Raw genomic sequence first — 27,559 nt, forward strand, 5'->3', positions numbered from 1 at the left:
TCTGTACATTAAAACTTTACTGCTAATTACAACATGGCTATATCTGCAGCTGACAACAAGAATCACATGCAGTAGAAGAAAATGTATTTTACAGTTTGATATCAATAGCTCCTTATGAGAAATTATTTAAAGGCAATATAATTCTATAGAGTATCTAATGAAAGTTTTAGAATATCAGATCCTGCTTTTCAGTGTTCCTTTTAAACAAACTGCAGATCACAGAGGAATCATCAAATAATGCTGTACCATTTGATGGGCAAATCGTAATAGATATACACCTGATATAAACCATAGGCTCAGAGAGGAAGCTTTTCCAACCAGCAACACAGATGCATGGAATGGGAGAGGGTGAAGGGTCTAAGGGTGACTTGCCACAAAAATAAAAAGCTTAATATAGGATTAGAATGTGCAGGTGAAGAAGGCATCTCTTCTGATTAGTTTTGTAATTGTGACAAGAATCAATGGCAGAGGGAGTTTGGTTTCATGCTGAGGCATTAGTGGTAATCTCAATGTAAGTACTTCCAAAATATACAATAATTGGATTTGTCAGAGCATTGCCAAGGCTTTATAGGAAAGAAAATAGGGGAGGCTGTTAAATACACTCGATTTTTCTGCAAACAAAACAACGGCATCATTACAATTCTTAGCAGTGGTCAGTAATGTAGAAAAATAAATACTTTTTGCAGTTTATCTTTACATATACCAGCAATGTATTCGTATTACTATATACTAGTACTCACAGAACAGGATTTAATAATCACAAATAATTCCTAATTAGATTCTATGTTGATCCAAGAGCTAACATTTTACAGTCCTTAAGTAACTGCAATACATATGGCTATATATGAATCATTACTAACTGCAATACATATGGGTCTTATTAGGAAACCTTTCTTCCTCAAAATCTTTTTGAGGTCCCAGAAAAATAATAATGATACATATATAGTTTGTTTGGTGAATATGACTCTCGCCAAACATTCTCTGGCAGTAAATCAATCACTGTGAATGTCAGACTATCTGCTTTATAAATGTGCCCATAGTTCTGGCTCAAAAATGGCTACTTATAAAAAAATAAATCATTGTATCATTTTTATGCTTAGGCAAACTCATTAAGTGGTGAACTTGACATTGATTAAATAGACACTTTATGCTTTTTGATGTACATTTGTCATGGATTTGGAAAATCCTCAAACTTAGTGAAACTACATCCTCCATATACTATGCTAGAAACTGCTGAATGTAAAATCTGAAAAAAGAAAGCAAAGCAAATCCTAGGAAGAGCAACATCGCTTAGACACCCAAGTGAGCAATGTTATATTTTTCTGGGACATCACCTGTCAGTCTGCCGTTGTTTTAGGTAATTATAGACATAAAAATCCCACTAAGCCTGCATTCATACCTGAGCAGAGCATATTTCTGGTAATGTTTACGTTTTTTATTTTCAGACTTTTTGGGCAAGGGGAGGAGAGGAGTTCTAGAGGGGAGATGATCTATTCAGACACAAAAAATGTGTGAAAATTCATATAATACATGTATACAGGCTCTTCTCTTGAAGTCTATTGGGCCAAAAATGCATGAATAAATACGCTAAGAAAAAAAAAAAAACTCTTGAATTTTTTGGAGCATAGGGCATAGAGCAACCAAGCATACAAGTGTGAAATGGGACAATTGGAAGCAACAGGACTCCTTGTGGATTCATGTTAAGAATAGTTAGGCATATGGTAAAGAGTAGAAAAATGCCTGGTTGTGAATGGAGACTGGCCCAGTGACATATCTGATTGTCTGGAAATCTAAATTGTTAATTCTAGAGCCTCATCTGGGGCAATATCTGGCCATGTTGCAAAATGTATTTACTTGTAAACATACAACCAGTGAGAAAGATAACAAGGTGGGTCGGAAAAGTTATACTGTTTTTCAAAACTTCCCTTATTCCAAAAAAAAATACATTATTCAACACATCAGTTTTGTAAGATGGCTGTGCCATTCTCTACGACTCAAAATTGTTCTGCCACAAAGTGTAACATTAGTGTATGATGATAAGGCTAAATTTACCTTTAATAGTGTCAAAATACTGGTGATAGCTAGAATGGAATTTGCAAATGCAGAGTTTTGCCCATTGGGACTTTAGATGAAGCGCCACACAGCCAGTAATAAAAACATAGTACAGGTTTATTATGTATATGGCAGCAATAGAACTGTGAAAAGGTGTGATAATGCCAAACAGTTGGTCTAAATGTACAAATCCGTTACATGGTTACATACAGTAATCAAATAGTCCATAGTAAGTGTGTCATGGCATCAATGGTGACCCAACACGTTTTGTGAGCTCAGTCTCACTCTTCAGGGGTTGATGCATAGACATAATCTATAATGTAAAAATGGTTAAAAAATATAACATAGTAATGAACATAAGATTGGTCTCTTTTTATATAAAGGTTTTTTGGTTAAGTTGAGCAGATTACTGATTTCTAAGAACTATGTCAGCACCTCTATGGACTTTGCAAGTCAAATATTTCTAAATGAAATGCAGCTAGTTCAACAAAGAATTAAAGAGGAGCTCCAGTCATATTTTTGAAAATTAAAAGACAGCAGCTACAAAAACTGTAGCTGCTGACTTAATAAACAGTCACCTGTCCCAGGAACCAGCGCTGTGCTCGCCTAAGCCATTTTTTCCACCTGTCTTCATTTCCTGGCATCTTAACTGTGGGTACCCAGCTGTGACAGCTGGCTTCCCACTGCCACATGTTGCAGAGGGGTGGGGGAGCTACCCTGAAACAGGAAAACTGGGCTAGTGGTCATGGCAGATTAAAATGGAACATAGATGAGGATTAAAACATAAAGCAGCTGCATACTCAGTAAATAAATTAACTATTAAATCAGCTGCTGAAAGTCCTGTGGGTTTAATATAACTTTAATAAATAAAGTGAAGCTGCATTCCCTCCAATCGTCCACTCATATGGAAAAATAATCTATTTTTATTTGATCCCTTTGCACACGTCTTGGTACCAACTAAGCTAAGTAAACATTGATTTAATTGTACAGCATGGAACACACAAAAAAGAAGCTAAGAAGTATAAAGTGTAGGCACATCTATACCTGCTGTATCTACTACAGGTGAATCTCTAGGCGTTCTGACAGATTTGGCTGTACCATTCATGTTTTGTAAGATTTGCCAATCAAATTCAGGCACTCCTCCAGAGCTCTGTTCCTCCATTGAAGGTCCAAACACAGTGGAGCAGCAGAGGAAGGTGATTAGGTTGAATATTAGTTGGTGTGGGGTTGTTCCTAGAAATTAATCTGTCACTTTGCCCTGGAGCGTCAAACAGATTCTCTTTAGGGGGTCTGCATGTACACTATTCCCCAGAATCACAGGGTTACATTCTACCTGCAGAGGGAATGGATTAACATATATTTGGCAAAAGAAAATAAAAAAGGTCTCCCAGTCCTAGACTGTCTAGAATTCTCTCACACCGGACACTAAAATTGTCAGTGTTTGCACAATATTCATCTGTCGGGAGTAGGTACATGAATCTGTCTTAGGAGGTGACAGCACTGAGGCTGCAGTGTTCGTATTGCACATTCTATCTCCAGTGCAGTACTCTTGGTTAATATGCCCATCACACATTCTGAATTTATTTAATGTTAATCTTAAAAGGGACCCATATGAAGCCCTTCTAGGCAAAACTATTCCCGAATTGCTACGACCGGAAAGGCAACTGGCACAACATCTTTTATTAAGCTGAGAATTGCTAAGGCATGGAAAACCCCTATGCTCAGTTTTGAAGCGGTCAAGAACCGTATGAACGATGTCATGGTGAATGAGAAATTGACAGCCATTTTGTTAGACATGCATGACAAGTATCTTAGGCCACTTTCACACTGGGGTGACGTCGGCGGTAACCGCTGTTATTGCGGAGGTTTTCAAACGCTAGCAGGGCGATTTTGACCCCTGCTACCGTCCGAAAAAGGGTTAAAACCACCCGCAAAGCGCCTCTGCAGAGGCGATTTGTCGGCGGTATAGCTGTGGTGCCCATTCATTTCAATGGGCAGGAGCTGTGACTGTCAACAAGCAAGCAGGCAATGTTAAGCCATAAACAAAAACATTATTAAACGGCTTAGAAATGTGTAAACGTAGGTCTGAGGCCTGTACACTGTGAATGGGCCTTTTGTTTATGCAGCTGGATCCTCTTGTTCTTTTTCCATCCAGTGTGTAGGTGCAGTCTTTCTCCACTTCAGGTGGTGCTCTCTACAGCTGCACTGTTGTTGGAGAGGTAGTCAAGAGGAACAGGGCTCCTCTAAGCTTTCATGGGTCACTGGAGAAGCTATCCTATTGGATACTGCTTCCCCATGTGACCCTGGTGGCCATCTTGGGTCAGGCAGAGCCCATTTAAGGCCCTGGCTCCCAGGTTTGGCATACATTTCTCATGTGGGCAGTGTAGGGAAAGGTACCCTGCCTTTTAGGTGTTAGCAGTAGAGGAATGTTCCTGATGAGGAAGGAAAGCATAGGGACTGTGAGTCCTCTAGACATCTCCCAAATTGGGCACAAGATGGGCAGTCGCATTCTGCCCTTTTAACAGGTGCTGTCAGTCTGGCTGAGCATCACTCCATTAACTTTGCTGAGAACCGTGGTTCCCCCTCCGGGCCCTGTTGTGAACTGTTTCTGCATTCTTCAACACAAGTGCTTTATTGCACCAATCTGTGTGAATTATTGCCCCCACACCACACTGCACACCACCTACAAGTGGATGATGATGCAAAGAATTGGCTTGGGTAGTTATATGGCATTTGCAATATTCACCTGTGAAACCAGGCTGGTGTGATGGTGCAGCATGGTGAAGGGCCAGCAGAACATTATAAAAGAGGCAGCACTGGAGCCTTAAGAATGTGACTGTGAGCTTTAATAAAGCATAGTCAAGACTAAAATTACAAGCGGACTAAAATTAAGCATTTAAAGCAAAACTCCACCAAACACCTTTTACATATAATCAGACAAGGCAACTTTAAAAAAAAAACATCCTGTAAAAATGAGAACAATAAAAGAGATGTACCTCACCATATTACTCCTGAGCATACAAGTGATTCCCAATGACCTTAAATAGAACCCATGACCATGCTATACAAAAGAAAACTGACACTGACATGATAAGGTCTTAATTAAAAGGAGCCTGCACCTGTTTTGATGCTTTGTAGATTGCCCTTGGACCACAGAAAAACATGTCTGATAAACAAATGGCAAGCATCTCCAGGCTGTATTCTGACTCGCCTCCTTTTGTTTTGGCCTATCACTATGAAGTAAGGAGACCAGATTTTCAAAATGAAAATCATGGACACTCTACTGACCAGGCCCTCTTTTTTGGGGGGTGGGTGGGACAGGGGTGGAGCAAGGGATGGGGATAATAGCTGAAAGCAAAGCGTGCCACACCAAAGGCTTGGTGTGGGCAAATTGTGCAAACTTTGGGATGGGCCTAAAAGGGTATGGTTTAATAACATCTGAGCCTATTTTACACTGGGTCAGGAATGTAGGCCCAGGTGTACACTGCAGGTCACCATCACAAACAAGGGCAAGGTGGCAAATAATCCACATCCGAGCAAGTGAAAACTAGCCATTACCTAGGTGGAGGGATGAAGCATGGGGGGTGTGGCTTGTGCATGGCCGGGGTAAGGGAGTAGAGCTGTGAGCTCCCGTCTCCCAATTCCCCTATAAGTGCCCTTATCACAAAAGTAGAGGAGGCACATTCCAGGGATCTGGAAATAATCCAAAGTGAATTACAGGGGCTAGAGGTCCGTGCAACAGAGGGGGAGAGCGGATTAAAGGAACTGGAGCAGCGAGTAAAGGTATTGGAAAGAGAGAGGCATGCCCAGGTGGCTGTCACAATATCCCTACAGCTGCAGTTGGAGGATCTCCAGGACCGAAGTAGACGCAATAATGTGCGTATACGAGGGGTCCCGGAGCCAGCAGAGCAAGAGGACCTCCAAGATACGGTAAAGTGCATTTTCCAAAAAGTTATGAAAGACGCTATGCCTTTAAATGTGGAGATGGACAGAGTAAATAGGGCCTTGGGCCCCAAGCCGAAAGATAGTGGTCGTCCCCGAGATGTGATGTCGCTTGCATTACTTCTCACATAGGGAAGCAATCCTGCGGAAGGCCTGGGAGGCTGGGACAGTAGAATACAATGGGGCACAGTTGAAGATATTACCCAACCTATCAAGTGCTACTCTCCAGCGTAGGGCATTATTCCGCCCAATATTAGATCGGGTGAAGGACTGGGGGGGGGACATACAGGTGGAGATTTCCAATTTCAGTGCTTATTAGAAAAGGCTTGCATTTATTTTGGTTATGCTCCAGAGCAGACCTACCAGATCTTTTTTCATTTTTGGAAACTGAACCATTTGAGGTGCCGGACTGGATGCAGTTAAATCCTAGAATGTCTAAATAATGGGCATATCTGAAGTAGATAAGTACAGAAGGGTGCTTAATATATTGTAATGTACCAAATTGTTTGCCCTCTCTATAGAATTGGTGGGGGTGGGGGGGGAGAGGGAGCTGGAGGAATCATTATTTGTTGTTGTTATGGGTTTGATTTTCTTTTCTTTTTCCTTCTCTTCCTCTTTCTCTCTTTCTCTCCCCCGCTCCTCTCCCCATGTATTGGTTGTATATTGATTTTCTTCTTTGGATGTAGGAAGACGGAGGGAAATTCTGAGTCATGAGGGCGGGTTGGTTGTAGTGGCACTGGTTTTAAGGGGTGAATAGGTATAGGGCGGACATGGATTGAGGGATTGGCCGGGTGAAGGGATAGGGATCTCTGTTTCCCTTCTAGTAATTGTAATTGTGTGTTTATTTTGCATATGGGTGGGGTTGGTTAGGAATTGGTTTAAAGTTTAAAGAACTGGAGATGGCATCCAGGAATGTACCCCCATTTTCCTTTTTTTTCTCTAGGCGAGGGGTGGGGGGGAAAAGTTTTTTTTTTTTTTTTTTTTGTATACACCAAGCAAATAGAACAAGCACGATTCACATACATAGTGAAGGAGAGAAGGCACACATACAGAAGAGGCACAATATACACAAGCAGGGGGTAGGTGGAAAGGTTTTTTTTCTTCTTTCCCTTCCCCTCCCCCTTTTTGAGGGGGTGGGGGGCTACCATGTAATAAAATTCCAATTACATAATTAGACACAATTAGTCACGGAGTCACGGATAGCTGAGGGTAAGAGGGGGGGGGGTAAGAATGATATGTATAACATGGTTGAAGGGATTGTATAGAGGGTGGGGGATCTGGGGTCACATAATTTATTCATCTATTTATTTATGCACTTTTTCTCTTTTTTTTGTGGCTGGGTTTTGCAACCTTGAAGAGAAAGTGTAATTTTCGCTTCGATATCCCTTCCCAACTTGACTTCTTTTTTTTTTGGGTAGAGAAAATAGGGGTAAGTGAGATGGGAAAGGAGAAAAAGAGAGGGAATGAACTATAACTAGTGGGAAGAGTGAGGTAGGAATTTAGGGATTGGGCAGGGGAAAATTTAATTAAGTAGTATAACTAGGCACAGAGAAGTAGATGGAAGGAGCTGGAGGAGGGGTCGGGGGATCCCTCAACGGAGGCATGCGCAAGTAACTTTCCCCCGATAGGCTAACACTCAGTGGGGTAGGGAGTTGGAGTGTTTAAAGCTATTAGCTTTTTGCATATCGCTGGAGAGGAGGGGAGGTTTATATTTCTTCCTGTTTCTCTCTAGGGATAGCAGATTAAAGTTGGGGAGGGGGTTTTGGTTGGGGGGCGGGCGGGGGGTTCCCTTTTTTTTTTGGGGCTGCTCTATCTCGTTCCGCACTGCTCGCTGGTTTCAGGCATCCCCTAGTTGGTTGGGGGGGTATCAATCTTAATTTCGAACAAAACTCAGTGGTCACTTACAGATTTCTTGGTGGATACAGGAGGACAGTATTTAGTCTTGAAAGGGACGATAGGTGGAGTAGTGGCCACTTTTTATGCCCCCAATACGCAACAGGATATTTTTTTGGGGACGTTTTTGGATAAATTGGTAGGCTTCCAGGAAGGACAGCTGATTCTGGGGGGGGGGGGGCTGAATATTCCCCTTGTCCCTAGTGTCGATACCTCATCTGGGGGTTCATCAGCCTCAGTGGGTACCCAGAAACGGATACTGCGTCTGTTACAGAAAGTGAGATTAATAGACATTTGGCGAGTGACACATCCAGGAGAGCGAGATTATTCCTTTTATCCTATCCCTCATAAGATATACTCTCGTATAGATTATTATTTTATTCCACACAATCAGTTACATGCGGTTAAAGAGGTTGGAATAGGGTAAATTACATGGTCAGATCACGCACCAACCTCTCTGAAATATACATTAGGGGATTCTCAGCCTCCTGGTTCGGGAACCTGGAGGCTGAATGAGAGTCTGCTACAAGATGCCGGCGTATTGGAAGATGTACAGAGGGAAGAAAAGTGGTATTTTGAGACTAATGACACGCCAGACTGTGATTTAGGGGTGATCTGGGAGGCCCATAAGGCGGTGATAAAGGGTGTCCTGATGAAACAAGGGGCAAGGATAAAGAGGGAAAGGGAATTAAAGCTAGCAACCCTTTTGACAGATATCTCTAGCCCAGGGGTGGAAAGAGACCTCCTGGCCGCACGTAGACAAATTACTAAATTACTATTGTACAGAGCGAAAAGGGCAATACAGACAGGTAGAAGGCAGAATTATGAATTTGGTAACAAATGTGGGAAGCAACTGGCTAGCTCGCTGAGGGAGCAACAAACAAGGACTTATATTCCAATGATTTTAGGGGGAGAAATTCAGTCTACCTAGAGAAATAGCACAGAGATTTGGAGACTTCTATAGTGCCCTGTATAATTTACGAACAAGCTCTCAGGATCAATCTGCAATGGAAAAGTATATAGCAACATCAGGGATTACGAGTCTGACACTAGAGGTAAGGCAGGAAATGGAAAAGCCAATTACTATAGAAGAAATACAGGAGGCAGTGAAAAGAGGGAAGGGTGGAAAATCACCGGGCCCAGACGGGTTTACGATTCATTATTATAGACTTCTTCTGCCGATTCTGGGGCCATTTATGGTAAAAATGTTTAATGGTCTGGGAGACACAAGTTCCTTTCATATTGAATCCTTGAAAGTGGTGAAAGCAGTTATACCTAAGGACGGAAAGGATCCCTCCCAATGTGGGAGCTATAGACCGATATCATTACTGAATATGGATTTGAAGCTCTTTTCTAAGATTTTGACAATGCGGTTACAACAGCACATACCCGGCCTGGTTCATAAAGATCAGGTGGGATTTGTGCAGATGCGTGAAGCACGGGACAATACCATTAAGACCCTGAACTTGGTCCATTTGGTTAGCTCGTCCCGAACCCCATGTGTCTTTTTGGGGACAAAAAAAGCGTTTGATCAGAAAAATTGGCAGTTTATGTTCATTGTATTGAGACACATGGGGTTCAGTGACAAGATGCTGCAGTGGAGCTCAAGTATTTATACCCATCCGACGGCCCAGGTCAGAGTGAATGGAAAATTGTCCTTAGCTTTTAAGTTATCGAATGGGACAAGACAGGGGTGTCCCCTATCCCCACTTCTATTTGCTTTATCGGTGGAGCCTTTATTGAGTAGGATTCGATTGAATCCAGACATTAAGGGGGTGTCTCTGGAAGGTTTAGAATATAAGATTTCAGCATACGCGGATGATATGATGTATAACCTGACTAACCCGATGGTATTCCTTCCTAATTTTCTCCAAGAACTAGAGACATATGGAGAGCTATCAAACTTTAAGATTAATTATATTAAGTCTGAAGCGATGGGGGTGGCGATTTCTGAGAAAGAACTGGAGATTTTGAAATCTAATTATAAATTTAAATGGTCAGATACAGCACTGACATACTTGGGGACCTCTATCCCGGCGGACCTAACACAACTGTATAAGCTTAACTTTGTACCATTATTAGCGAAAGTGCGGATCCTCCCGGATGGATGGCAGAAGGGGTTTCATTCGTGGTTTGGGAGGGCTAATATCAATAAAATTAATATCTTACCGAAATTTCTGTACCTATTTCAGACACTCCCTATTGCAATACCAAAACTTTTTTTCAAGCAGACACAATCCCTGTTCAGCAGGTTTATATGGGCAAATAAACACCCAAGAATTAAGGGACATATACTATCATTAGCCAAACGAGATGGAGGAGTGGCAGCTCCAGATATCTATAAATATTATCAGTCGGCTACATTAAGCCGGCTGATTGATTGGAACAGACACACTGGAGAGAAAATATGGCCGGGTTTAGAGCAAGCCCAATGTAGCAGTATGATCCAGCGAGCCGCATGGTGTTCCAGGGAGCTGCCGACAGATATGAAAAGACATCCACTGATAGGCCCTACCCTCCGGATGGGATATGGGCTATTTGTGAAAGGGAAATTATCAATAGTAGACTCACCTCTTTTTCCAATTTTGGGGAATCCACAGTATTAACCAGGATTGACGAAGGGTTCCGTTTAGCAGATTAATAGAACAAGGGCTGTTTCAAGCCTCTCATTTTTTGAAGGCAGGAGTATGGCCTTCGATTCAGGAGTTGATAACAGGAGGTACACCCCTCCAATTGGACTTTTGGAGGGCACTGCAACTGCAACATTTTCTGGACACTCTGGCCCAGATTCACAAAGCACTTACACCGACGTATAACACGTTACGCCGACGTAAGTGCAAATGTGCGCCGGCGTATGTGTGCGGCAGGCCCACAAACCAACATGCGCCTAAAAACAGGCTACACCCCGCCGACGTAGCTTGCACACGCTGGCGTAGGGTGGGCGCACATATGGGCTGAGCGCATGGTGCGGCTCCCATTGATTAGCCATTCAAACATGCAAATGAGGGAAATACGCCGATTCACGAACGTGCGTGTGCCCGGCGCATGCTACGCGAGATGCGCATAAGTTGTACGTCTGGCGTAAAGTTATTCCCCATAAATGAGGTGCAACCCGGCAACCGACATGCACAGGTCTACACCAAGGAACACAAGCCGGCGTATTGTGCGTTGGACGTGTGTCTGGCTGGGCGTACGTGATGTTCACGGCATACGCAGTGATCCGGCGTAGCTTAGGCAGTTGTGCCGGCGTGGTTGTGAGCAGGCGCAGGGGGGTGCTGTGCATGCATCCACGTCATGGCGCATGCGCAGTTCGTGATACGTACCTGTCTGGCGCTCGGCCCATCATTTGCATGGGGTCACGCCTCATTTGCATGGGTTCACGCCCACTTCCACCTACGCCGGCGTGCGCCTTCGAAACCCATGCCACGCTAACAACGTTTGAGGGGTACTGTAGTGGGAGCGGGATGCTTCGGCATACCCTTTCTAAAATTAGTGATTTGTTGAATAGTCCCGCGGGGGATTTTCGACTACCTTTTTTTAATAAGTGAGAGGCGGATCTGGGCAGGACCTTTACAGAGGAGCAAAATAATAAGATATTACGAAATGTATTTGAATCCTCAGTATGTGTAAAGGTACAAGAGATGAATTTCAAGATCTTATCACAGTGGTATCGTACCCCGGTAGTGTTAAAGAGATGTTACCCAGACATGTCAGATAGATGTTGGCGGTGTGGGTGAAAAGGAGGAACGCTAATGCACATTTTTTGGGCCTGTCCCAAGATACAGAGTTTTTGGGAGAAGGTGCGGGAAATTGTGCAAAAGTTTAGTGAGGAGGAGCTACCGAGAGAGTGGACTTTTTATCTATTACAGGAGTCAGATATATCGGTCAGGCGGTATAGGAAGTCAGTGGTTTGCCATTTCTTGAAAGTATCACAGCGTTGTGGAAGCAGACCCATCCCCCGTCAGTAGGGATGTGGCTTAAACGAGTGGAGGATTTGAATAGGATGGAGGATTTGGTCTGGACTTCGCGGCAGAAAAGGGGGGTCTATTTGGAGACATGGGCGGAATGGAATAGTTTCAAATATTCAGAGGATGGGAAGACCTTTATAGATGTAAATTGACTGATGTAGTGGAGTTGGGGATGGAGAGTGCGGAGGAGAGGGAGGGGCCGGATTGAGGGGGGGGTTCCCCTTTTTTTGGGGGGAGGGTGGGTAAAAAGCAGAGGGAGATGGAATAAGAGAGGGATAGAAGTGTCCCCATCATCTCGAGGACAGAGGTTGCCGGGAGGTGAAGGGGATCATATGCCCAACAGTGGGTATTAGGGAACTAAAGGATTAAAAGGGGAAGTAATATGAATAGGAATGGGCCATTGATGGTTTATAATTTGAAGAGTTATGAGCATTTAGAGGGTAGAAGGGGCAACACGAAGTGTGATGTATATAAACTGAATCTCTGAAGCTGGCATTGGTAAAGATATGTAATGTTTTGTTCCTCTGATGTTCCTTTTGTTATTTGTTGGTTTTAAGATCAAACGTGTGCTTCTCCTGTTTCTGTTACCTGTTTGCTTTAAAATTAAATAAAAGAAAATGAATGAGGAAATAATCCACCACCAAGCTGAGAGGGAAGGGACTGGAAAGACCACGTTATATTGGCATCTGACATCATTAATAACCCCGGGCACAGTTGGGAGCAGACGCACCCCTCCCATCCCTCCTCCTGCTCCAGGCCAACAAAAATGTGGCAAAGATGCATTATCCTGCAACTTCCTGGACCGGGAACGCCATTAATAAACCTGGAGAGGAATCAGGACACATTTTTTCCACAGACAGCTTACAAAAATTGGGGACTGTTCCCAGAAACCAGTCACCCTACTATGAAGGCTAGACTGACTAACCAAAAGTGAGACATAGAAGGGGGTGGATAAAAATGTATGAACACAGGAAGCAGCGTATATATCATGTAAGTGCCAGTAGTATAATTGTCATGTTGTATAGAATGAGCACAAGTTCCATTTAAAGCTTGGTGGACACAAACCATAGTATGTTTCCTGTTTTTTTCTTTATGGCATCAGATATGTGTGTATAGCACTGCTCCAGCTAGAGAAGCAGACACTATATTGATAATACGTCTTAAATATTAAAAACATGCATACCAGAAAAATGTATTTAAACCAGTGCGTGTTTTCAAATTATGTTCTCTTTTATTGACGTTTTGGACTCTTTTTAATGCATTTGATGCTGCTGAGGAGCAGATGGAACCAGGCCTGGAGAATGATCTGTTCAGTTTGTGAATTGGTAAAGGTGTAATTTTGATTTACCAGGTGACATGTGATTTAGTGTATGTGCTAAGATTGGCTGATCATACGTGTAGCACTACCCCCGAAAGAGCTGCTGGTTTAGATTTGGGCCTGCCGTTACCTTTCTGTTCCATACGCTCATCTCAGGGGCTCTCCTTGAAGAGTTATCCATAAGAAATGTCTGCACCAACACAAAGTCTCTTTCAAGGGTTTTATTGAACAACAGTTCTCTAACAGAGGGGTAGAGGGATGGGGAGACTCAGATACTTTTGCTTTGTGGATCACAGTTGCAAACTTAGATCCAGAGGATTAACTTGGTTCCACGCTGGATTCCAGCAACCACCAGATAGGCCTACTCTCACTGGCCTAGCAGCTGGTCTCTGCCACAGACTCGATAAGTTTGTCTGGCCGTCCCATGATCTTCTGCCACAAGATCGTGCGACTACTCACGCACTTTGTAGAAATTTCAATATAATACACGACTCACGGTGCCAAGAATCTTTCAGCCAACCCGGAAGCACAGTGAGGTAAAACTGACAGGATAAGTCCTTTAATTGAATCCCAGTGGTTCAGCTCCCTGGACGTAGGCGAGATAATGAAGGACCATCCCTGGACTAGTAGGCCCCGGCAGCCTCCGGGCCTACTCTCAGTTACGTAGTCTCGGGCCAGCTGGCCCTGAGACCATAAACAGCTTGCACATCACCTGAGGCCAGGAGGGATCAGAAGACCCCGCCAAAACGGTGTCCGTCCCTTAAGTACCCTCCCCCAGAATGCACATCGGGTTGACCACGCCCCCTGAGACACTTTCTGGAAAGAGGTACCCAATGCATCCAGCCTGTTGACTTTCCAACCTTGACCCGCGGTGACAGCGACACCCACCGTCAAGGGGAAAATCATGCAACCCAGCTGAACTGAAACAGAACCGTCAATTTAGCATGATCTTTCTGAGCCAAACTATTGCTCAGACATACTATAATTTAACACATAGCACTCCCTCAATGGGAGCAAGGCGCTACACACACATATACAGTATATGCAAAGACTATAACAAACATGTTGTCATATACCTGTATGAGGAGCTTGAGTTGATGAGCCTCTCGCACATTTCCTGCCTGAGCACCCCTAGAAGTTGGGACAGGGGCTGCTAGGACAATGGAAGTGCGAATGTGCTAAAAAGCTGGAACTGAAAATTTGGAGTTCTGGTGTGAGGTGAACAGAAGAACAACAATGCAAGCACCTGATTCACCAAGTACAGTAAGGAGCAGAGACGAATTTGGAAACAGATGAGTGGAAAGACACCAAATCACAATTAGGCCCCATGCACACGAGACGCTGCTAAACTCGAGTTCAGAGTCATTTGGGCATTTTTTTCAACTGCCCCTGAACACATTTAATGTTATCCTATGTGTCCATGCACACAATCACGTTTTTTGGCGTTTCAAAGCAGTTGGGTTTAGGGCCGTTTTTCCAAACCCAAAATTTTGGGTTCAGAGGCTTTCAGCTTTCGCGTTTTAGACGCAAATCGCGGCAAATCGCGGCACCGGCGTTTTGCCGCGATTTCGTCTATAGGCGTTTTTAAAGGTGACCTATTTTTTTACATTAGAAATCTCAAAAATGATGGCAAATGATGTAAAACCATAAAAAAAAACATAACAAATGTAATTGCTTGCATTGCATTGTGGACAATCCACAACTTGTGGCAGGTGACGTGGCCAGTGGACAATCCACAACTTGTGGCAGGTGACATGGCCAGGTGACGTGGCAGGTGACGTGGCCAGTGGACAATCCACAACTTGTGGCAGGTGACGTGGCCAGGTGATGTGGCAGGTGACGTGGCCAGGTGACATGGCAAGTGGACAATCCACAACTTGCGGCAGGTGACGTGGCCAGGTGACGTGGCCAGTGGACAATCCACAACTTGTGGCAGGTGGGGTGGCCAGGTGACATGGCAGATGACGTGGCAAGTGGACAATACACAACTTGAGGCAGGTGACGTGGCAAGTGGACAATCCACAACTTGTTGTAGGTGACGTGGCCAGGTGATGTGGCAGGTGACGTGGCCAGGTGCCGTGGCCAGTGGACAATCCACAACTTGTGGCAGGTGGCGTGGCCAGGTGACATGGCTTGGTGACGTGGCCAGTGGACAATCCACAACTTGTGGCAGGTGACGTGGCAGGTGACGTGGCCAGTGGACAATCCACAACTTGTGGCAGGTGACGTGGCCAGGTGATGTGGCAGGTGACGTGGCCAGGTGACATGGCAAGTGGACAATCCACAACTTGCGGCAGGTGACGTGGCCAGGTGACGTGGCCAGTGGACAATCCACAACTTGTGGCAGGTGGGGTGGCCAGGTGACATGGCAGATGACGTGGCAAGTGGACAATACACAACTTGAGGCAGGTGACGTGGCAAGTGGACAATCCACAACTTGTTGTAGGTGACGTGGCCAGGTGATGTGGCAGGTGACGTGGCCAGGTGCCGTGGCCAGTGGACAATCCACAACTTGTGGCAGGTGGCATGGCCAGGTGACGTGGCAAGTGGACAATTCACAACTTGGCAGGTGACGTGGCCAGTTGATGTGGCAGGTGACGTGGCCAGTGGACAATCCACAACTTGTGGCAGGTGACGTGGCCAGGTGACGTGGCAGGTGATGTGGCCAGGTGACATGGCAGGTGACGTGGCCAGGTGACATGGCAGGTGACATAGCCAGGTGACATGGCCAGTGGACAATCCACAGCTTGTGGCAGGTGGCGTGGCCAGGTGACGTGGCAAGTGGACAATTCACAACTTGGCAGGTGACGTGGCCAGTTGATGTGGCAGGTGACGTGGCCAGTGGACAATCCACAACTTGTGGCAGGTGACGTGGCCAGGTGACGTGGCAGGTGATGTGGCCAGGTGACGTGGCCAGGTGACATGGCAAGTGGACAATCCACAACTTGTGGCAGGTGACGTGGCCAGGTGACGTGGCAGGTGGCGTGGCCAGTGGACAATCCACAACTTGTGGCAGGTGACGTGGCCAGGTGACGTGGCCAGGTGACGTGGCAGGTGACATAGCCAGGTGACGTGGCCAGTGGACAATCCACAACTTGTGGCAGGTGACGTGGCCAGGTGATGTGGCAAGTGGACAATTCACAACTTGGCAGGTGACGTGGCCAGTTGATGTGGCAGGTGACGTGGCCAGTGGACAATCCACAACTTGTGGCAGGTGACGTGGCAGGTGATGTGGCCAGGTGATGTGGCAGGTGACGTGGCCAGGTGACGTGGCAAGTGACACGCTAAATACACGTACACTGCTGCTCTCTCAGCTGCTCTGGTCTCACAAAATAGCTGAAATGGTTAAATAATATTGTTTTTTGAGCTTAGGGAGGGTCTTATGATGTTTCTTAACCAAATGCTTATAAACGCAAACGCGGTAAAACGCGGTAAATCGCGGTAAAACGCCGCGAAACTCGCGGCAAAAACGGGCGTTTTAAACGCCGGTTTTTGCGTTTGAAAACTTGTGTTTAGATGAGTTTGCATTTGCTTCTCGTGTGCATGGGGCCTTAGGATCAAGATCAGGGATGAGCAGAGGTTGGTATTGCACAGAATCATTGAGCAAAATCTGTATCAAGAGTCAAGGCTGAGGTCAGTAACAAAGTTAGGCAGCAAACATAGAGAAGGATATTCCAAAAGCGAGTCAGACGAAAGCCACATAATTAACAGGGTCAAGCAGATTCCGGATCAAGGATAATGGGAACTCAAACTGAAAGACCATCTAGCAGTGCTCTCATGAAGGGTCCTGCTTTAATTAGGGTGCTAGGCACCAGTGTCTGTGCGTCCGCGTGTGTTCTGTTGTGCTCATGTTCCTCTGCGCACATTCATTTTTGCACACTTTGTTAGGCTCCTATGTCCGAAAGCGTGCACGTTTATGTGTACTGTATGTGCATTTGCCTTTTTGTTTGCACAATTTCTCTGATTTCGGTTGACGATGTTTCTGACACATATACTATAACTAATAAATGCATTGGAACAATATTAGGGAAAGAAAACAACAGACTTAATTTTTCCATTAGCCACTAGTAGACAGCGTGCCTGAGAACTACAAAAAGGCAACAGGGCAATGGTAAGAAACACTAGTTATAAAACTCAAATCAGCACAAAATAAATACCATGGTACCAAGCCAACCATACACCTGCTGTGCTTTGGCCCCAGCTACACCTGCCTGCTGCAGTATGCAAATCTTCCTTATATTGGTAAGACACATATAAAAAAAATAACAATAATGACAACCATCTGCACTATAAATGATGTTAGTTGTAATTAGGTCACTTATATCTGTACTGCTGAGTTCCAAATGTGTCATCACCTACATTGATAAAGTAAAATGTTCTTGTAGAGCAGCAGCTGGGGGCCTGTACAGTGGAGTATACAGATTGCACATAGTTCCTGTACAGTACAACATGTCAGCTTAATTGAGACACTTTTCAATGTTAATGCTGGTAGGTACATGTTCTCCTGTCCTAGTACCACACCCAGAAAGAAAGTCTCTGTCACAAACTCTGATGCCCCGTACACACGATCACTTTTTGTGATGAAAAAAAAATGACATTTTTAAAAACGTCATTTAAAATGATCGTGTGGGCTAAACATAATTTTTTGCCTTCTGAAAAACGACCAAAAAAAAAATTCGAACATGTTTAAATTTTTTATGTCATTTTTTAAAATGTAATTTTTTGTGTCATAAAAAATTATTGTGTGTGGGCAAAAACGACGTTTTAAACCCGCACATGCCCAGAAGCAAGTTAGGAGACGGGAGGTAAAACTACCATTCATAATGGAGTAAGCACATTCATCACGCTGTAACAGACAAAAAAGCGCGAATCGTCTTTTACTAACAAGTAACCAGCTAAAAGCAGCCTCAAGGCGAATAGAACTTCTCCTTTAGAGTGCCGTCGCTTTGTTTATCATTTTTCAAAAACGATGGTGTGTGGGCAACATCATTTTTAATGATGAAGTTGGAAAAATGTTGTTTTTTTTCATGATGAAAAATTACATTTTTTTCATCACAAAAAGTGATCGTGTGTACGGGCAAATCTCCCCCCGGCTGGTGACACCATGCACAGCCACCGGCCGCCACTACCAAATGCTGTTTTTGCAGAGCAGGAATATGCCTGCTGGAGCTCTGTTAACACAGCTGTGTCAGCTCCGAGGTAGATGGCTGCAGAGCTGAGCTATGTCTCGTCTGAGGCCCCGTACACACGACCGAGTTTCTCGGCAGAATTCAGCCAGAAACTCGATCGGAGCTGGATTCTACCGAGAAACTCGGTCGTGTGTACACTTTTCAGCGAGGAAGCCGACGAGGAACTCCTCGGGCCAAATAGAGAACATGTTCTCTATTTTCTCGTTAGTCAATGGGAAAAGTCGGCCCGCCGAGATCCTCGGTGGCTTCAACACTGAACTCGACGAGGAACTCGATGTGTTTGGCACGTCGAGTTCCTCGGTTGTGTGTACGGGGCCTCACACATAGCTCAGCCTCAGCGCACACCAACGACTATTTACACAATAGTCCACAGCATGCACACTTAAATCAAGTTTCCCAGAACACCCCTTACATGAGATATGATGTATATGGGGTCTGTGCGAACTCTGATGTAAGGGGAGGCTCTGTGCGAACTCTGATGTAAGGGGAGGCTCTGTGCGGACTCTGATGTAAGGGGGGCTCTGTGCGGACTCTGATGTAAGGGGGGGGCTCTGTGCGGACTCTGATGTAAGGGGGGCCTCTGTGCAGACTCTGATGTAAGGGGGGGCCTCTTTGCGGACTCTGATGTAAGGGGGGTCTCTGTGCAGACTCTGATGTAAGTGGGGCCTCTGTGCGGACTCTTGTGATCATGAAAAATCTTAGACTGTTTTCCTCGATCCATCAATTTTCCACGCTCTATGGGCCACTTGACTGGACTTGCCCCCCAGGCCTAAGGCTGCCAGCCCTCCCCTGTGTACGGGGCATCAGGACACCTGTAGAAACTGCAAATTCAGCTGCCCATGTTGTCCTTTTTCTCTGCCACACAAAACCATTTACTGCACTATTCACTGTGACTGTGTCCTCACAGGAATCACTTTCTGTGACATTACCATATTCCGTTTGATGGACAAGCAAGGAATAGGAGGTGTGGTTGTCACCGGGACATGAAACTATACAGAAGAATAAGTCAGAATAATATGTAGGAACATAACACACATACAAATCAGCCCAAATGTAGCTGGAGTATCAGAAAAGCTCAGAAGGATTTTAATAAAAATGACATCCCTGCTTTATACCCAGAAATACACCAAGGCATAGGCTTCTACATCCAAAAGACCCAAAAGCACACAAAGTAACTTAGCTTTTGCAGGAGAGGTTAGTGAGGAATGCAAAGGTCTGTATATTGGAGGGCAAAACAACCTATCAACAAACTCTTCAGGTCAGTCTTCCTGCACTTTATCCACTTGTCTAGCAGTATTTTTATAAACGGCTGCTGCTAGACTAGGGATTGACCCGGACAGGTCGGGTTTTGACATTTATGCCTGGGTATGACTCCACCTGAAACCCGGACGCAGAGCATACCTCCAGTCCCAACCATCACTGGCCTGTGATTTATGCACACCTGCACTCTGTACACTCCTGAACCCTGCACTGAATGTAACACAATCCTCAACCTTGCACTCTGAATGTAACGCACTCCTCGACACTGCACTCTAAATGTAACACGCTCCTGAACCCTGCACTCTAAATGTAACGCAATCCTCAACACTGCACTTTGAAAGTAATGTAATCCTCAACCATGCACTCTAAATATAACGCAATCCTCAACCCTGCACTCTGAATGTCATGCAATTCTCAACCCTGCACTCTGAATGCAACACATTTATTGACCCTGCACCCTGAATGTAACACAGTCCTCAACCATGCACTCTGAATGTAACGCACTCCTTTACCCTGCACTCTGAATGTAATACACTCCTGAACCATGCACTCTGTACACTGCACACTCTTCTACCCTGTACTCTGTGCACAGTGCACTCCTGAATGCAGCACTCCTCAGCAACCTTGTACATAGCACACGCCTCATTTCTGCACTCTGTACATAGCCCACTCTTGAACTTTGCTTTCTGTACATGGTGCAATCCTTAACCCCTGCGCTATGTACTGCACTGCTGAATTCTTCACTTTGTACATAGTGCACTCCTCAACACTGTACATAGCACACCCCTCAATACTGCACTCTGTTCACAGGGCACTGCTCAAACTCTGCACTCCATGTGTAACGCAATCCTCAACTCTGTACTGTGTACATAACATACCCCTGAATTCTTCACTTTGTGCATAATACACTGCTGAACCCTACACTCTGTATGTAGCTCAGTCATGATCTCTGCTTTTTGTATGTGGCATGGGGGGAGGGGTATGGTTGAGGGCAGGGCCAGGGGTAGAGTTGAAGGAGCCCTGTCAGGTAGGCTGTGCTGGGCCCCATGATTTCTAACAGCGGGGATCTCTCTCATCTAATAGAGGTCTCTAAGGAAGGAGGGAGCACTGATAGAAGGGCACTGTGAGCTAATGGGGGTCTCTAATGGGTACTGACTGCTAATCTAATGGTTGGTGATTATTAGATCAGCAGGCAACACCCCTCCCTTACAAACCCCCATTAGATCAGAGTCTTCTTATTTCAGCACCCCCTCTTAACGACCCCCATTATATCAGAATCACCCTATATTAGCACCCCCCTTGGAGACTCTCTAAGTGCCATGAAGGTGGGGGCAGGGGCCATTTCTTTTTTTACTGGTGAAAATATGGTCAGGGCACACAGTGGGCACCATTGCTGCCATTGTGCTATGGGTGTCCAGTGTGCTCCTGTTCCTTTAAGGGAGATTGGCCTGCCTCCAGGCCCACCTGCCCCTAATCTATCCATTAGATAGATTACTGTGGAGACGCTCATAAACTCAGCAGCATAAACACATGAACCACTAACTTGTTACCCAATGCTATTACTATTACAGCTATTACCATTATACAATTATGTATCAGGAATCAATACACATAAGTGCATTTTTAATTTTTAGCAGTGTGCTTCATTTAAAGTCCCACCAATCCCCCCCCCCCCCACTATCCGTCATGTCAGATATATCTGTTAGGCCCCGTACACACGACAGAGTTTCTCGGCAGAATTCACCGAGAAACTCGGTCAAAACCCGGATTCTGCCGAGAAACTCTGTCGTCTGTACAGTTTTGGCTCGATGGAGCCGCCGAGGAGCTCGACGAGAAAATAGAGAACATGTTCTCTATTTTCTCGTTGTTCTATGGGAGAAGGCGGCCCGCCGAGCTCCTCGGCGGCTTCATCCCAAAACTCGATGAGGAACTCGACGTGCTTTGCACGTCGAGTTCCTCGGCCGTGTGTACGGGGCCTTAGTACATTTTGGTGCGTGAGGAGGCTGATTGAGTGAGCTGAGGGGTGGAGAGATAGATTTGGGTGTTATCAGCGTAGAGATGATATTGAAAGCCATGGGAGGCTATCAGCTGCCCCAGGGAGGAGGTGTAGATTGAAAATAGGAGAGATCCAAGAACAGAACCTTGGAGGACCCCAACGGAGAAAGGAAACGGAGCAGAGGAAGAAATATTGCAAGTGACACTGAAGGTGCGGTGGGATAGGTAGGAGGAGAGTCAGCGAAGAGCACAGTCACAAAGGCCAGAGGAGTAACGTTTTTAGAGGAGGAGGGGGTGGTCAACTGTATCAAAGGCAGCCTAAAGGTCCAGAAGTAGGAGTACAGAATAGTGTCCATTGGTTTTTTCTGTTAGTAAGTCATTTGTGAGTTTTAAAAGAGCAGTTTCTGTGGAGTGCTGAGGTAGAAATCTACACTGAAGGGGATCAAGAAGGTTACTCTTAATGAGGTGGTAGACCAGACATTTAGGGGTTTAAAGGAAAATGGTCTGTGCATTTTTAACATATGTCTGAAATAGAAAAAAAGGCACTGGTAAACAAATGAGTAAGGAAAAGGACATCATTTTGGAGTCTGCGAGATGCACATTTTGGACACAGGGTACAACTGGTTTGTATGATACATGAAAGAGACCGTCTACATCAAACTGGAACAACCATGACTAAACACCATCTTCCTTGGACACCATCTGTCGTCTACATCTAATAGCTTATTACCATACCATTCTTATTTGACAAAAATTTGTATCTTCAGCCATGTAAATCCAATTCTTAGTAATAACACACTTAAATCGGTTGTATAGTTAAAAAAAAAAAAATTGTGCCACCAGGAAAAAGCATAATGAGCTAGTATGCACCGCATACTAGCTCGTTATGAAATACTTACCTTAGAACAAGGCGTCGGTATCCCTGCCGGTGCACGCCAAGGGAGAAGACATTTTCCCTTGGCGTGTCTTCCGGGTATCGCGGCTTCAGCCACTCACAGCGCTGGAGCCGCGATACCCGGAAGACACGCCAAGGGAAAATGTCTTCTCCCTTGGCGTGCACCATGTCATTACTCCCGTCAATGCGCGCGGGAGACTCTCCCGGGCCTTAAACCGAGAATCCCCTGTGCACATGCGCCACTGCATTCACCTTCACGGTTTAGGAGATTTTTCTTTACCTACAGGTTAGCCTTATTATAGGCTTACCTGTAGGTAAAAGTAAAAAAAAAAGACTACCGTATTTTCCGGCGTATAAGACGACTTTTTGGATGCAAAAAAATGCATCCAAAGTCGGGGGTCGTCTTATACGCCGGGTACGGTCTCCGTGCAGCTGCGATCGTCATAATTTCAAAGCTGCGCGCCGTCTTCTCAGCACGTCCTCGCTGTCCTGTGATTGGCGGAACAGAAATCTTCCCAGCAGCGCCTCTGTTCTGTTTTCCGCCTATCACGGATGCCTTCTCATCCTCGGACGAGATGAGAAGGCATCCGTGATTGGCGGAACATAGAACAGAGGCGCTACTGGGAAAATGTGTGTTCTGCCAATCACAGGACACGCTGAGAAGACGGCGCGCGGCTTTGAAATCATGGACGCTCGCAGCAGACGGAGACTGTCACCGGCCTGCAAAACGTGAGTGATGGCACAGTGGGGGGGAAAGTGGGGGCATGCAATGTGATGGCACTGTGGGGGAATGCAATGTGATGGCACTGTGGGGCATGCAATGTGATGGCACTGTGGGGGAATGCAATGTGATGGCACTGTGGGGGAATGCAATGTGATGGCACTGTGGGGGAATGCAATGTGATGGCACTGTGGGGGAATGCAATGTGATGGCACTGTGGGGGAATGCAATGTGATGGCACTGTGGGGGAAAGTAATGTGATGGCACTGTGGGGGCATTTAATGTGATGGCACAGTGGGGGCATGTAATGGCACAGTGGGGGCATGTAATGGCACAGTGGGGGCATGTAATGGCACAGTGGGGCTTGAAAAAAAGGGGGTAGTCTTATACAGTGAGTATATCCCAAAACCAAAAATTTTCCTGGAAAATTAGGGGGTCGTCTTATACGCCGAGTCGTCTTATACGCCGGAAAATACGGTATACAACCGCTTTAAAACAAGAGTCTAGTCTAGTCTTATCTCTAGGTAAGTAAGAATAAATAACTATAAATAATTAAATAAATAATAATGGTATAATAATAATAAAATGAATTTCCCCACAGTTTACTATCGCTCAATTCTGCAAGTGATTCTAATTTACTATCGCTGTTTTCTAGCTGTCTAAAACCACTTTTAAAGGAAAGGCACACCTTTAGGTTTCTATGGACAATCTCAAGTTTCCAGGCAGAAAGAACAATATATATACTGCATGCAGGGCACTGGACAAAGCACTAGGAATAAAAGGGATGTGAAATGATTTAATACATAATAGAACGCTTTAGTGTGAATGGATCTTCACCTGGTGTTATGGCGCGTACACACGACCGTTTTTTCAACCCGATCATTAAAACGACCTTGCCTACACATGATCGTGAAAAAAAAAATGCTCTAGCAAAGCGTGGTGACGTACAACACGTACGACGGCACTATAAAGGGAAAGTTCCATGTGGATGGCGCCACCCTTTGGGCTGCTTTTGCTGATTTCGTGTTAGTAAAAGACGATTCACGATTTTCAGTCTGTTACAGCATGATGAATGTGCTTACTCCAGGGTTTGACAGATTTGCTTGGAATCTAGGAGCCAGCTAAAAAAGTTAGGAGCCAGAAAATGCACCCCGTCCCGACGAGCTTGCGCGCAGAAGCGAACACATACGTGAGCAGCACCCGCATATGTAAACGGTGTTCAAACCACACCATGTGAGGTATCGCTACGATTGGTAGAGCGAGAGCAATAATTCTAGCCCTAGACCTCCTCTGTAACTCAAAACATGCAACCTGTAGATTTTTTTAAACGTCGCCTATGGAGATTTTAAAGGGTAAAAGTTTGTCGGCATTCCACGAGCGGACGCAATTTTGAAGCGTGACATGTTGGGTATGAATTTACTTGGCGTAACATTATCTTTCATAATATTAACAAAAATGGGGATAACTTTACTGTTGTCTTATTTTTTAATTAAAAAAAGTGTAATTTTTTCCCAAAAAAGTGCGCTTGTAAGAACGCTGCGCAAATACGGTGTGACAGAAAGTATTGCAACGATCGCCATTTTATTCTCTAGGGTGTTAGGATAAAAAATATATATAATGTTTGGGGGTTCTAATTAGAGGGAAGAAGATGGCAGTGAAAATATTGAAAAATGACATTAGAATTGCTGTTTAACTTGTAATGCTTAACTTGTAATACCAACGGCCACCACCAGATGGTGCCAGCTTACACAAGGAAGAGCTGGGGACTTCACAAGCCAAGTCGCCAGGATGCTATTTCTAGTCGCCATGGCGACCGGGATTTGTCGAGCCCTGGCTTACTCTATTACGAACACTAGTTTTACCAGAACGAGCGCTCCCGCTTAGAGCATGTTTGAAATTTTTAATGGCCATTTTTTACATCGTGAAAAATGCTCTGGAGCCCACACACAGTCGTTTTTAATGACATAAAAAAAAGTCATTTTTTACAACACAAAAAACGGTCGTGTGTACGCGGCATTAGGCTTTAATGATGTGTTAGCCACTTATGTAAAGCCCATTTAGATTATTTCTTCTAACGCTACCACCTCCACAGGTTGACAGGGTTGCTGTACATGGGTGGCTAACCTGCTCCTCCATAGATACAGTGGATGAGTGAGAGTAACCACCCTAAGGCTGCATTCACACCTTTGCGTCGGCGATATGCGGCATATTGCGGCGACATTAAATATGCGTTTTGTCCCGCGATTTGCGGCGACAAAACGCGTAGTTTTTCAGCCTTTTTTTTTTGCTGGAGGGGTGATTTTACACTGTCGGCTATGCCCGAACGCCGAAGCCGCCCGAAAAAAAGGGTCCGGGACTTGTTTTGAGCTTCAGGGGTTTCGGCGTTCGGGGTGGAGATGTGAACCATCTCCATAGTCGACAATGTAAAATCACCCCTCCAGCGTATTGCAGGCTGCAATAGCGGCGGGCGTCTGGCGTGAAAACGCCTAGATGTGAATGGAGCCTAAGACAAGTGGTATGTTACTGGCCAAATCACCAGTTGAAAAGACAATAAGAAACCCCAAAGAAAAGCAAATGTTTCTACACATACAGCCAACTACGGACTTTCAGTGGTACTGAGAGAGTCAAAAAGTTAATATGAGGTTTTATTTTTATTTATTTTTTAAATGAGTGAGATGGAAGCACCCTGCTTTAATATGATTATACAAATTAAAAAGTTTATATAAACAATGAAAAAAGATACCAATCAAAACTTAACCACTTGCCGCCCGCCAATGACATATTGACGTCGGCAAAGTGGTTGTAGAATCCTGACTGGACGTCATATGATGTCCTCAGGGGCGCGCATCGCGGCGATCGTTGTTGCAGGGTGTCAGTCTGACACCCCGCAACACCGATCTCGGTAAAGAGTCTCTCACGGAGACTCTTTACCACGTGATCAGCTGTGTCCAACCACGGATGATCACGATGTAAACAGGAAGAGCCGTTGATGGCTCTTCCTCACTTCCTCCTCTGACAGACGCGAGTAGAAGAGAGCCGATCGGCGGCTCTCCTGACAGGGGGGGTTTGCGCTGATTGTTTATCAGCGCAGCCCCCCCTTGGATCGCCACATGGACCACCAGGGAAGCCCACCAGGGAAGAAAAAAAAAAAAGGGGGCAAAAACAAGTCTGAAAAAAAAAAAAAGTCTGAAAAAAAAAAAAAAAAAAAGGTCTGGAAAAAAAGATGCCAATCAGTGCCCACAAATGGGCACTGACTGGCAACATAAGTAAATCAGTGCCGCCCCACAGTGTCCATCAGTGCCGCCCCACAGTGTCCATCAGTGCCGCCCCACAGTGTCCATCAGTGCCACCCCACAGTGCCCATCTGTGCCACCCCACAGTGCCCATCTGTGCCACCCATAAGTGCCGCCCATGAGTGCCCATCTGTGCCGCCTATGAGTGCCCAGTGCCGCCCATGAGTGCCCATCAGTGCCGCCCATGAGTGCCCATCAGTGCCACCTATGAGTGCCCATGAGTGCCGCCTATGAGTGCCCATGAGTGCCGCCCATGAGTGCCCATCAGTGCAGCCTATGTGTGCCCATCAGTGCCGCCTATGTGTGCCCATCAGTGCCGCCTATGAGTGCCCATCAGTGCCGCATACCAGCGCCGCCAATCAGTGCCACCTCATCTGTGCCCTTCAGTACTACCTCATCGATGTCCATCAGTGCCATCTCATCTGTGCCCATCAGTGCCGCCATATCAGTGCCCGTAATTAAAAGAGAAAACTTACTTATTTACAAAAAAATTACAGAAAAAAATAAAAACGTATTTTTTTTTCAAAATTTTCAGTCTTTTTTTAGTTGTTGCGCAAAAAAAAAATTGCAGAGGTGATCAAATACCACCAAAAGAAAGCTCTATTTGTGGGGTAAAAAGGATGCCAATTTTGTTTGGGTACAGTGTAGCATGACCGCGCAATTGCCATTCAAAGTGCGACAGTGCTGAAAGCTGAAAATTGTCTTGGGCGGGAAGCTGCATAAGTGCCCTGTATGGAAGTGGTTAATAAACTTCACAAAATGTAAAAACAATCTGGTTTTCTCTAACAGTGATATTTCCGAGTCGCCTGTTTGCTGAGTCACCTTATGTATCACTTTGGGATTCCGCTGGCAAAGATCTTTTCGATCGGATACATTATTTCCATTGTGTTTACCTGATATGTTTATTCAGCCTGGAAATGTTTTATTTCCCTGGAAAATCGCTGAAAGGACTGACCTGATAGAAAATACGCTGTATATTACTATTCCATCAGAGTGCTACTGACTAGAGAGCTACAATTACTCTGTGATACAA

General features: G+C 45.1%; 1 protein-coding gene across 3 annotated transcripts in view; it reads left to right on the forward strand.

Moving 5' to 3' along the window:
• CTXN3 (cortexin 3) overlaps positions 1 to 27,559 on the forward strand; it is a 126,030-nt gene that overhangs the window by 78,412 nt on the left and 20,059 nt on the right. The gene's annotated exons all lie outside the window — the stretch shown is intronic.

The sequence above is a fragment of the Rana temporaria genome, chromosome 1, assembly GCF_905171775.1.
Source record: "Rana temporaria chromosome 1, aRanTem1.1, whole genome shotgun sequence".
In the NCBI taxonomy this organism is placed as follows: Eukaryota; Metazoa; Chordata; class Amphibia; order Anura; family Ranidae; genus Rana; species Rana temporaria.